This window comes from Rattus norvegicus, chromosome 20 (assembly GCF_036323735.1).
Source record: "Rattus norvegicus strain BN/NHsdMcwi chromosome 20, GRCr8, whole genome shotgun sequence".
Classification (NCBI taxonomy): domain Eukaryota; kingdom Metazoa; phylum Chordata; class Mammalia; order Rodentia; family Muridae; genus Rattus; species Rattus norvegicus.
In genome coordinates, this window is record NC_086038.1 from 5570605 (window position 1) to 5587500 (window position 16896).

The following is a 16896-nucleotide window of genomic DNA, read 5'->3' on the forward strand; positions in this document are numbered from 1 at the left end:
CAGCACTGCCAGAACCAGAAACCCGGTGCTTAGCCCTATCCAATTCATTCTGCTGTGGACAAGCCACAGCTGAGGACAGGACTCCATCCCTACACTGGCCACATAAAGGCCATGGGCCAGAAGTCGCTGTGGTGTCTGTGACCGACAGTGCCTGCCTGGAGCTGCGGAATTCAAGTCCCCGATTCTCATCTCTGTATTTGAACCTGAAGACAGCCCTGCATCGGGGCAGTGGCTTTGTTTTAACTAGAAGTCCTACTCTGACCCAGTAGGCACAAGAGCTGATTTCTGTTACTCATGAATGTGGAGGGTAGCCCAGAGAGCCCAAAAATCTGGCCCATGCCCCCCCCCCAATGTCTTGCTAAGGTTCACAGGAGCAGCTGGGCTCTCCTGGTCCTACAGTTACCACAATGACCCTGGCCCTGCCTTCTCCAGGAGAGCGGTGGCTTAACTAGATTGTCTCACTTGGGCCTAAAATGGCACAGGCTGTCATTACGAGCTGTCATTTCCCAATTACTGCAGATAATATCTACTTTAATTGAACAGGGTCCCGATAATGCCATTATGCACCGAGTTACCCAATTCATTTAATATATGCATGCACACACATTAGCACCTGACTGCCACCAGGAGACTGCCGTACAGGGACATTCATGAAATGATACTTCACTGGAGGGGGGGCATCAGCTTTCATTTAAGGGGTGACCAGCACTGTCCTCGGGTGCCACTTCTACCAAGAAACTGGAGGCACTAGAATTGCCTCTAGGCCTGTGAGCTCATGGGACTCAGAGGTGGGGGAAGCTTTGGACTAGGCCAGCTAGGAGCGGGTGTTTGCTTCTCTGCAGGAGCAAAAGCTGGCTGGGGAAGGGGAACCACGGACTCAGGAGGGAGGAGTGAGAGGGCAGAGAGAGGTGTTGCTGCACAGGGAGCAGCTAAGGGGGACGGAGGAGCCAGTCTGCTCCCCGAGGGCCGAGGGCCACAGGCAGGGACATGCATGCATGGGATGGGGGTGTGATCTTTGTGTGTGTGTGTGTGTGTGTGTGTGTGGTGCACACACACATGCCTGCTTGTGCACACACACGGAGACCAGAAGAAGACAGGTATCTCCCTCAGTTTCTCCTCCTTGTTCGTTGAGGTAGGTCTACTCACTAAATAGGAAGCTCATTCACGAGACTAGGCTGGCTGAGGGCTAGGCTGGCTGAGGGCTAGGCTGACCGAGACTCCCCAGCATCGGCTCTCAGGCACGTCTGTCCCCTCCTCACACCGGTGCTGCTGGCACCCAAACTCAGACCCTGGTGAACCAGCTTCTAGCTTCCTCTCAGTGCATTTCTGGTAACCCTGGCTGACTAGGGCAGAGCTGACATTCTTGGAAATATAGAGGTCTTGTCTCTACACCAAGCCCCTCTGCTTCTTCTTGGGGTGGGCCTGCTCAACTTACAGGTCTTCTGTCAGACCAGGAGCAGGGCTGAGAGGCCTGGCTGCCAGCTCCCTCATGCCTTCTCCAGGTGGCAGAAGGTGCCGTTCTGCAGGAGCTGACAGCCCAGCTGCCCGGTCCCCTGGCAGGGCCTGCCCACTGGGAAGTTGGGTTCCGGGGCCGGGAGGAGGACAGCAGGGTGGGCAGATGTCTTGGGGTGGGTGTTAATTAGGGGCTGCTGCTCCAAGCTTGTAGGGAGAGGATGGGTCTGTCAGCTATAATTACAAGGCGCTGGAGTCCGTAGGCTCTGCTCCGCGTCTTCTCACCAGCTGTGGGGCCCTCAGGACAGGGAGGGCCAAGACTGCATAGATAGCCTTTCAGGCTCCTCTGACCAGCAAACTATTCACTCACAGGCTGACTGCCAAGCTCCTGAGAAATCGCACCTCGGACAGAAACAGAGCATGCAGAAGCCACTCACGCGGGTCACAGGAGGAGGGGAAGGCCAGACCAGAGACCAGGCAGGCTGCTCAGCTCCGGGCCCGGTCCTATCTTGCGGCCTGCTCACAGACTTTTCTGTATGAAGCAGAGTAGCCCCACTGCCCACTCTGAACATGCCTGAAAATCCACCATTCATGGAACTCTTCTCTAGGCTAAACACAATCAGCTTCCAGGGCAAAGAACTGTTTCTGGGGATGTTCTGTCCCTGAATGGTTAAGGCAAGGAGAACAGTATTCTCTGGAAGGGCAGGCGTGCAGCTCAGGGCTGAGCAGAGACTCAGGGGCACAGAGCCCAAAGATCCCACCAAAGACAAGAATCTGACCAAGGCTGAGGGCTCCTCCAGGAAGCAATCTTCTCCTCAGAACTAACACCCACAGCGCGCTGCCGCCTGCCCAGGGCCTGCAATGGCCCTGTGTGATGGTCCCCCGCAACTCCCGTGACCGTCTCTGAGCTTCCACAGGAGCAGCTGAGGAAACTTCCCAAGTTCTCAGCTCTTCACCAAAGGGCTGCCACCTCCTCCCGTGTGCAGGGAACTGAGCCCAGGGGAAAGAAGGCCAAGACCAAACCATCCGAGAGGTAGGGAGCTGGCATGTGAAGGGAAGACGTCTACCCGGGGCTGCTTGGGTGCTAGGCTGAGCGTGAGAGTCGCTCTAGCAACCGGAGGTGCTCAGCAGGGTCACCCTCAGAGTCCTGGCCCCTCTCTGCCTGCCCTAAGTCCCATCCAGAATCCAGAGCAGAGGGGGGTGGCTGGGTTGTAAGAGCGAACACACACACACACACACACACACACACCTCCAGCCAGACTCACAGCAAGGGTGGCATCACACTGCCACACATGTGGCTTGTGGCACCCTAGCCCTGAAAGCCAGTTCAAAGGGTGTCCCCAAAAGCCAGTTTCCCCCTAGCTGGGGGCAGGGACAGCTAGGAGAGCAAGGAGAAGAAACCAGATACCCCCTGCAGAAAGGATCGTCGGATAGTGTCTGTCGCTCAGGGCCTAAGGGGCAGAGGGCGCTCGTCCTTTGGGCTCAGGACTCCCCGCCGCTGTGCCGCTGCCCCAGCTCAGCACAAACAGCCACGCAGCGCCGGGTGCGGGGTGCGGGGGCGCAGCGCACAGTCAGGCCTCCACCTCGGCCCCGCCCCCGCGCGGGGAGGGGACACGGTTGCCCGCGGGCTCCGGGAACCGACCCGAGAGCAGGGACCTCCCCCGCCACACGCGTGCTCACATAGAGCCCTTAGAGACGCTCAGTTCACCAGGGTTTCAGAGAGGGTATGGTCCCAAGTGTCCAGAGAAAGCCTGACCTCCGGTCCCGGGGCTGCAGAGAGACCCCAGACCTGCAGCGCCACCGCAAACCACGGCGGCGGCTGCGGGCGGGAGGCGCTTCGGCTCCAGCCAGTGGCGAAGGTGGTGCCCCGGCTGGACGCGGTTCTCAGAGCAGGGAGCCTCAACGCGGAGCTGGCGTTGCCCTCTGGCCGAGGACCACGGGGCAAAGGCTCACACCACGATCCGCGCCCCCACAGCCTAGCCTCTCCGCAGAGGGGGCGCGCGGGTGTCACCGTCCCCATCGGGGCCAACTCCACCTGTCATCAGTGCAGCACCGTCAGAGCCCCCATCCCACTTTCCCCCAGACCCGCAGACAGCAGTGCCCCATCCCCGAGGGGGCAGCGGAGGGGCGACCCCAGCCCGGTGGGAAGCCTCTTTCCTCGAGTCCTGCGCCCTCCTCCCGGAACTAGGGAGCTCACGGAGGCCACCTCCTCAAACGCCGGGGTCCCTGCCGCAGCCCGCGCTCCCGGAGGCCGGAGGGCATCGTCCCCTCCGCCCGTACCCCTCGGGCCACAACTCACCGCGCATCGGCGAGGTGAACGCCGCGACCAGGGGTCGGCTGCGCCGGGGGAGCTCAGGGAGGCGGCGGCCAGCCCTTAGCTGCTCGCACTGCCGGGAGCCCGGGCCGCGGCGGGCGGCGCTGACGCTGCGGACCAAGCGGGGCGCCGAGCCGCCGGCGGTCCCGGGCGCGGCGGGGAGGAGCTGGCGGCCAAGCGGCCGGAGTCTCGGAGCAGCGAGCGGCGCTCGGCGGCTGCTCCCGGGAAGCTGGAGCTGGGAGCGGCCGCCACGGTGCCCGTGCTGCTGATGCTGCTGCTGCTGCCGCCGCCGCCGCCGCCGCCGCCGCCGCGGAGCCCGAGAGCGCGGGCGAGGCGGTGCGGGGCGCTGCGTGCGCCGAGGCTCGGGGCTGGGGAGCGAGCGCAGCCGGCCGGGGTGCAGGCACCTGACGGCGGCGGCGGCGGCGGCGGCGGCGGCGGCAGAGGCTGAGACAGCGGCGGGGAGAAAATGAGAGCGTGCGAGCCTGGCACGGGGAGCCGAGCGGCGCGGGAGGGGCGCGAGCGCCGGGAGCGCGGGCCGAGGGCCGAGGGGGCCGCACGGCTCCCGGCGCCCACCGCCCTGCCGCACCGCACGCGCGAGCCCAGCCCGCAAGTTTGCGCCGCGAGTGCGGGGCGAGCGCGCCACGCTTCCGCCGGCCTTTTAAAGAGCGAGAGCCCGGGTCCACCCCCACACACCCGCACCTCCACCTCCGGAAGCTGGGACTCGCCACCCCTCCACGCCCTCCCTGCTGGCGGCTCCCGCTCCCTCCGCACCCTGTTGTCGCCCGCTTCGGGAACCCTCCCCTCTTACACCTCCCCATCAGCCCCGTGCGCGCGCCAGCTCACTAACCCGGGCACCCCAAAGACGTGGCGGAGACCCTTCCTCACCCCCACAAGTCGAGGGTCAGGGAACCCAGCTTCCCGTCGCATACCCTGCAAAGTACAGCAGAGCTCGGGGACCCTTAGGGGCGAGCTGTACCCACCCGGTGCGTCACTAGAGCCCCCCACCCGCGGGGCCGCTTCTCAGAGCCGCGCACACACGTGGCGTGTGCCCCCCTGCGGCATACTCATTCGCACACTTCTGTCGCAAGCTTGCAGAGGAAGGAAACTGAGGCCCCGAAAGGCGAATCCACCTGCCCCAGGTCTCACGGTCTGTGGGGAAGAGCGCACTTACCCTGAAGCTCTAACTCCCCGCGTCCCCCAAACTAGGGGAGCAATTCCCCCTTAGGACCCACTGAATACAATGTAACAGGTGGCCTGGAACTAGCCCCAAGAAGAGTTCCTCAGCCCAAGAGCTTGGCAGCTAGCTGTCCCCTTCCCCTCGCGTGGACTTTGGTGATCCCGGAAGGGCGCCTTCGAGGCAGGCCATGAGGAAGGCAGGGGCAGACCACGCAATCCTTTTAGAGCTGTAAACAGGCCCACACTGCAGAAGCGGCTTCCCTGGGAACCCCGAGGAGTAGCCAGCCTCGTCCTAGGGAGATGCTACAGTGCCGGGGAAACAGGGGAGAGGGTGGCTGATAACAGCTGGGGAACGGTCCAGGGCGTAGAGTGCCACCTGGTGTTCACTGTGCCCAGGCCTGAGACACTCAGCCATCCTGGTCGCTAGACCCACCCCCTGATTTCCAAAGACTCTAGAGGAATGCTTGGGAGAGTGGGGGGGGGGGCTGGGGGGAGATAGCAAGGACTGCGCTATGCGCTATCTCCGTCTGCTTCTCTCCCTGGTCCCCACCAGGCCCCCATCGCCAGCTCTCCAGACCATGAAGGCCAGCGCGGCGACTGTTGACGGTCTTTCACGGAGTGCCTGGCACGGTGCCTGGACCACAGTGAGCTTAGAAGTGTTTGATGAATGAATATCCGTTGGCAAACTGTGTACTCTCGCTGCTGTCACATGTAATGACCCATAGACATGTCGTCCTTTACCAAGTCAGCCTGCGGTTTCGGACGGGAGTGTGCGGGCTGTTCCGTTCACCTGTGCTTTGTCCTGTGTAACGGACACCACGGGCCAGCCCCACTCACAGCGCTGAGGGGACAGAGACAGGGCCATATCCACACTGTGGCTCCACCGCTAGCTGTCCAGCCCCTAGGTCCTCATAATGGAATTGGGCTGCCGTTCTGGGCTCCTGTAAGTGGGAGCCACGGCACTTCCCATACAGAACATAATTCCCAGCATCCTCTGGTTGGTCGGATAGATGGGGCTGAAAATTACACAGGCCATGGTTTATTGAGAGCCAAAACGACCACATCCGGCACTCCCTACCCCTGCCCCTCAGTAGCGACTCTACTCTGGCCTTACTCATCCCCCACCCCCCAGCAGCTGCCTTTCTGAAGGCTGTGTTTTTCAGTGATTAAAAAAAGAAACTGTTGCCAACAGATGCTGAGCCTGTGGCTAGGCCTGAGAGCCTGTAGGTCCCAAGCAGAGGCCTAGTTCTGTCAGGTAGCCATGACACCCCAGACCACGGGAGCCCAGAATATGGGGTCCCCAACCTTTGTGAGCATGGGGTTCTCCATCTGTCAGACTAGGTTGGGCCAAGGTGCATCTCAAGATTCCAGAGTGAGTAAAGCCTCCTTCCAACACCGTCTGAGGAGAAGGGAAAGCCACAAGGACCCTTTCCAGGAGGCTACCCTCTGGTAAAGGAGGTTCCAGGGACCGAGTCCTCTGTATGCTGAGGAAGGGTGCCCAGCTCTGCCTTGCAGGCCCAGGACTGTGCCCTGGAAGTTGTTCCTGAGATCTGACTTAACTCCCTCCTGCTGCAGCATATCCTTCTTCGAGTGAGCTTGTATTTTGTGGTTTTGGGTTTTTTTTTTTCTTTTTTAATATATTTGTGTATGTGTCTATCCGTCTGTACCTGTGATTGTGGGGTGCAGTCATACCTCTGCACACTGACAGACGTCTGGTGATCAGCTGACAGGGGTTGGTTCTCAGCGACTCAGGGTGGCAAGTTCGGTGCCAAGCCCCTTACCCACTAAGCCATCTCACCAACTGTCCCTGGGTTTGGTGTTTTAAGGAGAGTGTCCTACTATGGAGCCCAGGCTATCCTTGAGCTCATAGCAATTCTCCTGGCCCAGTCACCTGAGTACTGTATCCATTCCCACTATCTCATTTTGGTTTTGAGACAGAAATGGCATTGAACTCCTGACCTTCTGTCTCCAGCTCCTGAGTAGTGGTGTTGCAAGCATTCACTGGTGTTTGTGCAGCACCGGGGATGAACCCAGGTCTGATGCATGCTAAGCCAATGCTCTACTAACTGCGCCCCATCCCCAGCACGACGCCTGATGTTTTCAGCTGGATTTTGCAGTACTGGGATTTGAACCTAGGACCTCGTGCCAACCAACTAGGCTGGCCTCAAACTCTGAGATCTGCCTGCCTCTGTCTCCCTCCCCAGTACCAGGATTAAAGTCCTGTGCCACCACACCCAGCTCATGGCTCTTTTTTTAAAAAATGTATTTTAAGGGGTTGGAGAGATGGTTCAGCGCTTAAGAGAACCGACTGCTCTTCCAGAGACCCACACAATGCCACACAACTGGAGCTTGAGTCACAGGGGATCTGACACCCTCTTCTAGCCTCCTGGGTAGCTATGTATACACAAAATATACCTAAAAGTGATTCTTTTAATATCTGTAAATCATATGGGTAACACTCTGTGTGCAGCAGTCAGGGGAAGTCAGTTCTCCTCCCATGGTTGGGTCCTGATCAGACGGTAGGGCTCAGTCTTGGTAGAAAGCACCTTTGTCCACTGAGTATTCTAGCTGGCCTGTCCCCAACTCTTTCTTCATGCTTGTATCTTGACCTCCCTCAAAAGAAAAAAGAGTTTGTCCACTGTGCTAGCCACTCCAGTTGGAGCTGCAAAGCTGTCCTGTGACTTCTGCATTCAGAGGAATCTAATGGAAGAGCGCAATTGTCTTTGAAAGTCCTGCATTACAGGGTCATTACAATAAGTCACGGTGAGCTTGAATGGGCTCCTGGGAGAATGGACGGACAGACAGACTCGACTATCTGACAAGTGGCAGAGGGCACAGCCTTGCCTCACCCTCTGCACCCGAGGGTTTCCATCCTGTTTTCCCCTAGACCAGCCATTCAGGTAGAAATGTCTATTTAAACACAGCTGTCCCTGGGAATGCAGAGAGCCAAGTCACCATGCAGGCACCCGGGGAGTCAGAGGTCACCTTGGCTTGGGTTGCAAGATCAGGTTAGGGAGCCCCACACAGCCCTTTCGTGTAGGTGCAGAAACCAAGTCTCAAGGTCATAAACTCTGGCAAATTTTCTCACTCGGTCTTAGGGACAGGAAGGGACAAGGCTTACCTATCTCTCTGGATCCATACTGTCCATCTGTCCTGACTGGCAAGCAGCACAAGGTGAGGGGAGGTGTCAAGCATGACTCAGCTAAGCCATGCCTCCCAGAACCACAGTGCTGTGCCGGCCACAGGAGGATTCAGAGTGGAGTACATTCAGCAGTGTCCCAGGAACCCCTTGGCACCCTGCATGGGAAGAGGATATGGGTCAAGAGGTCAGGAGTGACAGGGGGTCTCTCTCTGCCTCTTGCCACTAGCATGAAGACTGCACACAGGGGGCCAGGGCAGGAGGAACATCAGACAGGGAGATGGAAGGGAGCAAGGGGACTCCCAGGCCAACATTACTTCCAAACTGTTGCTCCAGAGTTGCCAGGTCTGAGAAAGCGATTTCCTTGGTCAGTCTCAGTCTCCCAGTAGAGAGGAAGGAAAAGCAGGGGAGGCTGGGAAACTGTCTGCTCCAACGGCCATACCTAGAGAAGACAGAGACCCCTCCTGCCCCTGAGCTAGAGAGCAGGAAGTGGTCCCATGCACCCGAAGACCAGGAAGGCTAATTTGTGGAGTGCCAGCTGCCTGGAACCTCAGGAAGTCTCGGAATGGGGACTGCCAAGACAGTCAGACCTCCGGAGCAGGAAGCTTTGGAACAAGGGCCTTGAAAGAAGCAAAAGTTTAAAAGTCAAAAGATCCAGATGTGAGGGAAGTAGCATAGTTGGACACACCTGAATCTTCCAAAGGTCTCAGCTCTGAGAGGATGCACGGCGCATACAGATGGCGCTCAGCACATACACTGGTGCTCAGCGCATACAGTTGGCGCTCAGCGCATACACTGGTGCTCAATGCATACAGCTGGCGCTCGGCACATACAACTGGCACTCAGCGTGTACACTGGTGCTCAATGCATACAGCTGGCACTCAGCGCATACAGCTGGCGCTCAGCGCGTACACTGGTGCTCAATGCATACAGCTGGCGCTCAGCGCGTACACTGGTGCTCAATGCATACAGCTGGCGCTCAGCGCATACACTGGTGCTCAGCGCATACAGTTGGCGCTCAGCGCATACACTGGTGCTCAGCGCATAAAGCTGGTGCTCAGCACATACAGTTGGCGCTCAGCACATACACTGGTGCTCAATGCATACAGCTGGCGCTCAGCACGTACACTGGTGCTCAGCGCATACAGCTGGCGCTCAGCGCATACACTGGTGCTCAGCTTGTACAGCTGGCGCTCAGCGCATACACTGGTGCTCAGCGCATACAGCTGGCGCTCAGCGCGTACACTGGTGCTCAGCGCATACAGCTGGCGCTCAGCGCATACACTGGTGCTCAGCTTGTACAGCTGGTGCTCATCGACCAGCGAGCGGCTGATTTCCCTGACAGGAAAGGCTGCCTCCTATCCTGCTCGTTTCTTCTCTCTCCTCCGCCTTCCCTGTCTCTTTTTTTTCTCAAGACTCAGGGTTTTTCCGGCTTCTTTGCCACTCTGCAATTTAAAACTACTTATCATCTCTCCCGCTCTCCCCACACGTCCAGGGGCTGTCAGCCGGGAGCCAAATGTCGTTAGGATGGATGTCACAGGCCCAGATGTCAAAATACAATTAACATTTAAAAGCTCCTCCCGCCCTCAGCCTGGTGGCCAGCCACTCCGAAGCTCCTTCAGCTGAGTGGCAGGGCCCCTGAGCACCAGGAAGAGCCTGCCAGGTGACAGGCACAAGAGAGGACCCCATCCGGCCACCTAGTTGGACTGATGCACAGGCCTACCAGAGGGGCCAGGAAGAAGAGGGGAGGAGACCTGGAACAATGTCAGGTCACACACACACACACACACACACACACACACACACACACACACACACACACTGTCTGCTGCCCACACCTCAGGACATACTGCTTCTGCCTTGTCATCAATCTCCTAGACCTGCTGTCCTAACTGGTGATGTCCCAGCCTGGCCATCAACTGTGAATCGTAAGATGGCCTGCCACTCATTCTGGCCTGCATGGGGCAAAAAGGAAGGACCAGAAGTAAGAGACCACCATGGCTGGGGCTGGTGACCTTTGTCCTTAAGCCACACGGCCCAGCTAACAGATGATCGGGGTACCCCTCTGTCAGCCTCCCCCACCACACCAAAGCCCTGGCCTGTTTAGGGAGCCGCAGCACAGTGACCTCGGAACTCAATCTAACAGAGGCTCCCTTCCTGTAGGGGACCAGGATGGACAGGAAACATAGGACAACCCCCTGCCATCGGCCAGAGAGGGCCATCGATCCAAGGCATCTCTGAGGTTATCTCCAGACAAAACACACAAAACCACGAAGGCTGGACTGACCCAAAACAAAACAAAACAAAACAAAACAAAACAAAACAAAAAACCCATGGAGGTAGTGTAGGAGGGGTAGCGGGGTCTTGTGCCTTGGCAGGGGGGCAGAAGTCACAGCGGCAAGGACACAGCCCCGTCCCCACCAGTCCCTGGTTACCTGTCTCCGCCCTGCAGGTGCTGCCTCTCAGCCACCTCGCCCCTGTGCAGACCCCCAAAGAGGACAAAGCAGGCTGGGGAAGAGAAGCTTATACAACCAGCTCCTACCCTCGTGGGCTGCATCCTAATGGCGTTTGATTGGATCGGATGCGCTCTTAATTCCCTCCTGGGACCTCAGAAGGAGGGTAGGGAAGAATCTTTAATTCATCAAACTGAAATATTAATAGACTTTCCACCAGATGGATCGGGGTGTGAGGCCCCCACAATGGGAAAAAGAGGGGGACAGGCAGGAGAAGGTGGGAACGAGGCTGAGGAGGAGAGGAGCTGCCCCCAGGGTGAGGTGCCTCGATGGGTGGGTGTAGGAAGAGAAAGTTTGTGAACTGCTAAGACTCGTGAGTCAGCCACTCCCCTAACAAACCGAAACGGGGGGGGGGGGGACCCACGTAAAGACCCTCTGTAAGATGGGGACACTTAGAAGCCAAGTCACTAGGCCAGTGTGGCGTGCAGATCCCTAGACCCTGATGAGGGGGTCCAAGTCGAGCACCGGGGCCTTCCCTCCCACACCACACTTGGCTCATCCCTGGCTTCCCACACCTGAGCTAGCCACAACTCTCCTGCCTCTGAGCCTCCTTCAGAGAAGTGACTGGACCCAGAGAAGCCAAGCCAGCTTCGCTCAGTGCTCAGACCACCCAGCGCCCTGGGAATAGTGCAGGAGTCTCAGAGACCCCAAGGCAGGATCCCCACCTGATATGATAAGATGCCGTTCCAAAGTAGCCGCTCTCCCTCCACACTGCCCAGGAGCAGGCTGCCACAGGCTTCCTCCTAAGAGCAGGTGAGAGGAGAGACACCCCATGGCCCTGAGGACAGAGAGCAAGGAGACTGGTAGCACCATTTAGCACACATCTGTGGGCTCAGGGCTCAGGAGCACCTAGTTTGAGGCCAGCCTGGGCTACATAAGGAAACCCTATCTCAAAACAGCACAGTCCAGGACACAAGTGGGCGTGGTCACCCCGAGCTAACGTGCCACAAGGTTCAAAGCTACACATTCCTCACCAAAGCCACAGTCACAGTGCCCTCAGGTCAACCCTCCTGTGTCTCTTCCTGCCCTCTCAGACCTTAGTCTCCTCTTTGAAGAGAATCAATGCTTCACAGCTCAGGTTGGGCCCACAGACTCCCAAACCCCCACAGTCCTCCAGCGCAACATTAGTTCCCCCTCTGTCCAGACCCATTCTCTACCCCCAATTCCTCCCAACCTTCAAAGGCCAAGTGGAGAATTTTAGGGTACACAGGTTCCTAGTCCTCCTGTCAAAGATGAAGGAGCTATATGCCTCCCCCATTTCTGTGGCTTGTAGTGTGTAACTAACATTATCTGGGCACACGATCGGTGGGTTTAGACTTCAGAACGTGTAGAAATGAACCAAAAGCAGCAACTGTAAGGCAAAGAACATTAAGAGGCCTGGGGTGGAGTGGGGGGACCTTGCAGAGCCCCAATCCTCCCCCGCGCCTGTAGCAGCGTATGTGAATTATCCTAAGGGTCCTCTGCAGGATGAAGTTCCATTTGGCTACGGATCACCACCCTCAAATAGGACTCTCAGGAGCCGGCGAGCAGAGCCTGGGTGCGCTCCCATCGCGGGCCTGCAGCGCCGCCCCGTGGCCGAACGCCCTCACTGCACGCGCTGGCCGGCCGCTAGTGCAGTCGCACATCCGAGTGGGACCCGGGCTCAGGTGTGAGCTGGCAGGAGCCGGAGGAGGGGGAAACGCCCGGATGCAGAAACTTGTTTTCACCTGAACAGATTCTGGGAGGAGGCAGCGGGGGTGGCAGGGGGCCTATTTCAGGACCATTTTCCAGCTGGGCCGCCGCCCTCAGATTCGTGCGCAGCCACTCACCTGCAGTGACGACAGCCTTTTCTAGTCCACATGCGCCCTTTGAAAGAGACCCGTGCGGGTCCCCAGTTTCTTTCTTTCTTTCTTTCTTTCTTTTCTTCTTTTTTTTTCTTTCTTTTTTTCGGAGCTGAGGACTGAACCCCAGGGCCTTGCGCTTGCTAGGCAAGCGCTCTACCCCTGAGCTAAATCCCCAACCCCGGGTCCCCCGTTTCTTGAGTGGGCTGCGATGCCGAGGTGTGGAAGCCAGCAAGGACCGGCAGAAAGTTGCAACCTTCAGCCTTTACCAGTCCCCGTCCCCCTCCTGGGGCAAGATCCTGGTTTCCCACTCTTGCTACACATTCGAGCCACGAAGACTCTCACCTCAAACCAGCCGAACTCAGATCTGTGCAAAAGGTTCGTGATTTTCATTTTTGCAAACTTATCAGAAGTTGCAGTCGTTTGAAAACAAGCAAACTCGATTGGCCTGTAGGAAAGGCGGGTGGGGGTGGAGGATGAGTGGGGGCGGGGGCGACAGTCTCTTGATTAATGATTGATGTTGAGGGCCCAGCCCACAGTTTCATCCTGGGGCAAGTGCTCCAGATTGGCTCAGCGGTTAAGAGCACCGACTCTGACTGCTCTTCCAGAGATCCTGAGTTCAAATCCTAGCAACTATATGGTGGCTCACAGCCATCTGTAATGGGATCTGATGCCCTCTTCTGGTGTGTCTGAAGACTGCGACAGTGTACTCATATATAATAAATAAATAAATCTTTCACAAAAAAGGATGTATGCTGGATCCAGGCATGATAGCATGATAGCAAGCGCAGGTTCAATCCCAGCGCTCTGGAGGCAGAGACAGGGAACTCAAAGATCTCCAGGCCAGCCAGGGCTACCCCCGTGAGACATGTCTAAAAAGAAAAGGCAGCCTGCAGTGACTCTCTGGGCATGGACAGCAAGCAGCACTTCTCTTCCGTGTCTCTGTGCTGACTCCTGCCTCGGTTTCCATCAGCAATGGGCTGTGATCAGGGTGTGTTCTCCAGGTCGGTCACAGAGCAGAGACCGAGTGCACACAGCTGTGCTCTCAGTGTAGGGAAGGTGGGTTGTCGTGAGGTAGCCCCCTCCTCAGCAGGGTGACAGGAGAGGTGGCAGAGAACTCAGCCCCCTGGACACTGTCAGTCCCAGGCTGATATTCACGAGAAAGGTGTGACATTTGTGCCTCTGTGCGTACAAGTGTGCATCTCTAAAGCCATAGGTTCAATATGTCTTCCTTAATTGCTCTCTCCCCTTGGTGTGTGTGGGGTGGGGGGAGATTCGAGACAGGGTTTCTCTGTGTAGCCCTCCAGGCTGGCTTTGAACTCACAGAGATCCGCCTGCCTCTACCTCCCAAGTGCTGGGATTAAAGGTGTGCGCCACCATCTGGGCAACCCTTTCCTCTGGAAATTTTTTCTATCCAGCATTTTGTTACCCCAACAAGAAGGCATGGAGAAGTGTCAGTCTGATGGGAGACTATGGAGGAGACGCTGAGGCCCAGGAGCTGGAGAACAACGTGGGTAACAGAGTGGGAGCCTAGCTGAGGAGAAAGAGGGGGAGACAGAACAAAGATGGGAGCCCCTGGGTTCCAGGTCTCAGCGTGTCCTCACCTCCCACATCAGGGCCGTACTTCTGTGTCTGACTGAGGCGGACACCTGGAGTATCAGGGAGCCGTCCTCTCAGCCTACCTCAGGGCAGAACAGACAAGTCAGGGCTTACCGTGTGGTCACATCTCACGTGAGGAGAATTCTTCTCAGGTAAAGGAGTGAACGCAGCACTCAGACCTGGCCTGCGTCCCCCTCAGGCCACTGTTCCAGATGTGGCTTCATGAGAGTTAATATTAACATCAGTTTGCCAACATCCAGAATCACCTAGGAGACGAACCTGTGGGTGTGCCTGTGAGGGACCATCTAGATTAGGTTAGATTAGGAGGTGCCATCCCTTGGGAGGTCCTGGTCACATGACTCTGCCTCCTCACTGTAGTTACAGTGTGAGCCTCACGTTGCTGCCACCGCCCTCCTGCCCCTGTGGAATGACCCCCTTCAACTGTGAGCCAAGCAAGCCCTTCTTCCCTGAAGTTGCCTCTGTCTGAACCTTCTGTCTTGGTTGTGAGTGAGCCAGGCCTAGCAGCTGAGTGTCTCTGCAGCCCTGAGTATTTTGTCCCAGTAACCAGACAAGTAAATGCGGACTTCGAGCAGAAGACAGCTCTCTGTGTGTGCTGCTGGGGTCAAGCCTGAGTCTTTGCAGGTGTCACGGGCACGTGGCCGTTAAGCCACATCCCCAGCCCTCTTGAGTTTCATGTTTTAATGTGTGTAGGTGTTTCGTGTGCACGTCTGTCTGTGTAGTAAATGCAAGCCAGGTGCCCTTGGAAGCCAGAAGATTGGTGTTGGATTCCCTGGAACTGGAGTTACATACAGGCTGTCTTAAGCCATCACATGGGAGCCTGGTATTGAACCCAGGTCCTGTGCAACAGCACTCTGTGCGCTAACCACTTAGCCACCTCTTCAGCACCACCGCCTGAAACTTTAATTTTTTCCAAGCATTTTTAAATGATGGTTCTTAAACACTTTAACCTCCTTTCTAGCCCACCACCTATCAGAGGTAGTGGGAAAGAAAGGATACGAGGAAATGGACTTGCTTAGAAATTGTTCTTCAGAGCAAATCTCTGAACAAAGCAAATCCCATCTGTGTTGTCTGGAAACCAGCAGTTCAGTTCATAGGTCAGCAGCTGCAGCTCGATACACTCACAATCACTGCACGGACACACTAGCAGTCCAGTTCAGTTATGTCGGGATAGCAGCAGCGGTGGCATGACCTAGCAGAGACAGCCAGGCCTCAGGCAAATCATCACAAGTCAGCAGGAGGGACCAAGGGGACGCCAGGAGAAGTTCTCTGCTATGCCTCTCTCAGCATGGGGAAGATCAGCAAAGACTCAAGACTAACAAGCATTGCACAGCCAGCTCTGCAGGCAAACCCAAGGCGAGCCTCTGTCACTCCATTGAGTCCTTTTTATACACCCTCCACTGGTCTTGCCTCAGCACAAGTCTTGGGAAAACTCCACAGGTCTGTGTCAGCTGACATCACTCGACCAATCCGCCCACTCCGAAGAAACGGCAAGAGACTGCAGCACACCCCCAGAAGACTTTTGGTGTATTTCTCTCTATAGAGTCCTGACTGATGGAGCTCAACTATGCAGTGTAAGGTAGATCGATACATGTGTGTCATTAGCAAAGAATCCTTCATCATGTGTCCTTTCACGTGCTTGCTGCTTCGGTGAAACGTCCCTTCATGTGTTTTGCCCCAGCAAAATGCCATCCGACACAACTGACTTTCCAAAGAAACCCCTAAGTTTCCACTCCGGCCACCCTCTTTTTGAATGGCTTCTCGCTATGTAGAGCAGGATGAGCCCAGACTCAGAGATCTGCCTGCCTCTTGCAAGTGATGGGTTTAAAGGTATGTGGCACCTTCTACTGTGCCAGCCGTAGAAGTCACTCTTGATCACGGAGCCCCCCCGCGCCCCCCTCCAGCCCAAGGCTGGATCCCGAATAGTCATAGGGACAATACTGAAACACCTTTCAGGATGAACGACCTTTTCAGCAATATGGCTGAGGAGACAGCTGAAAGGTAGCAGGATTCCAGTGCTGGTGACAGGCATGGGGTGGCTCACTGCAGTTTGCTGGATACTACCCCAGCTGGGAAAACAGTTCCCAGTTCAGTGAGAGATTCTGTGTTAAGGATGCAGCACACAAGGGCTGGAGAGGTGGCTCCGTGGTTAAGAGCACTGGCTGCTCTTCCAGAGGACCTGAGTTCAAATCCCAGCAACCACATAGTGGCTCACAACCATCTGTAATGGGATCGGATTCCCTCTTCTGGTGTGTCTGAAGACAGCTACGGTGTACTTAAATAAATCTTTAAATAAAGAATAAAGCACAAAGCTGTTATTCCTAACACTTAGGAGACAGACGGACGGACCTCTGAGTCTGAGGCCAGCCCGGTCTACAGAGTCAGTTCCAGGACAGCCAGGGCTACATGAAGAAGCCCTGTCTCAAACAACAGGAAAAATGAGGCAGAAAGTGATAGAGAAATATGCCTGTTGTTTCCCCCAAGGGATGCATGAATGCATACCCTGCACATGAGATGTTGATGATGATATGTTTGTGTAATAAATTTATAGAGAGGGCTGGAGAGGTGGCTCAGTGGTTAAGAGCACTGACTGCTCTCCCAGAGGTCCTGAATTCAATTCCAACAACCACATGGTGGCTCACAACCATGTGTAATGGGATCTGATGCCCTCTTCTGGTATACAGTGTACTCATATAAATAAAATAAAATAAATCTAAAAAGATTAAAAAAAAACAATGTATAGAGAATATGGCAAGCATCTCTCAAGTCACCTTGACTCCCGGGGAAGCTCTGATTGGCCGTCCAGCTGATTGAGTGGGTCCCTGAATCTGGGCTCTGTGACAGTTTTGTGTATGGACAGAGTGT

At 56.4% G+C, this 16896-nt stretch overlaps 1 protein-coding gene across 2 annotated transcripts in view; it reads right to left on the bottom strand.

Moving 5' to 3' along the window:
- The window catches only part of Grm4 (glutamate metabotropic receptor 4), an 88645-nt gene extending 84581 nt beyond the window's left edge, over window positions 1-4064 (bottom strand). Inside the window, exon 1 of one of the 2 annotated variants that reach the window (XM_063278955.1) lies at window positions 3752-3891. The gene's annotated coding sequence lies outside the window, so the exon portion shown is untranslated. Of the gene's footprint in view, window positions 1-3751 lie in introns of both variants that reach the window. The other variant, NM_022666.2, reaches the window with a different exon arrangement.
- Between the last annotated feature and the right edge of the window lie 12832 nt (window positions 4065-16896).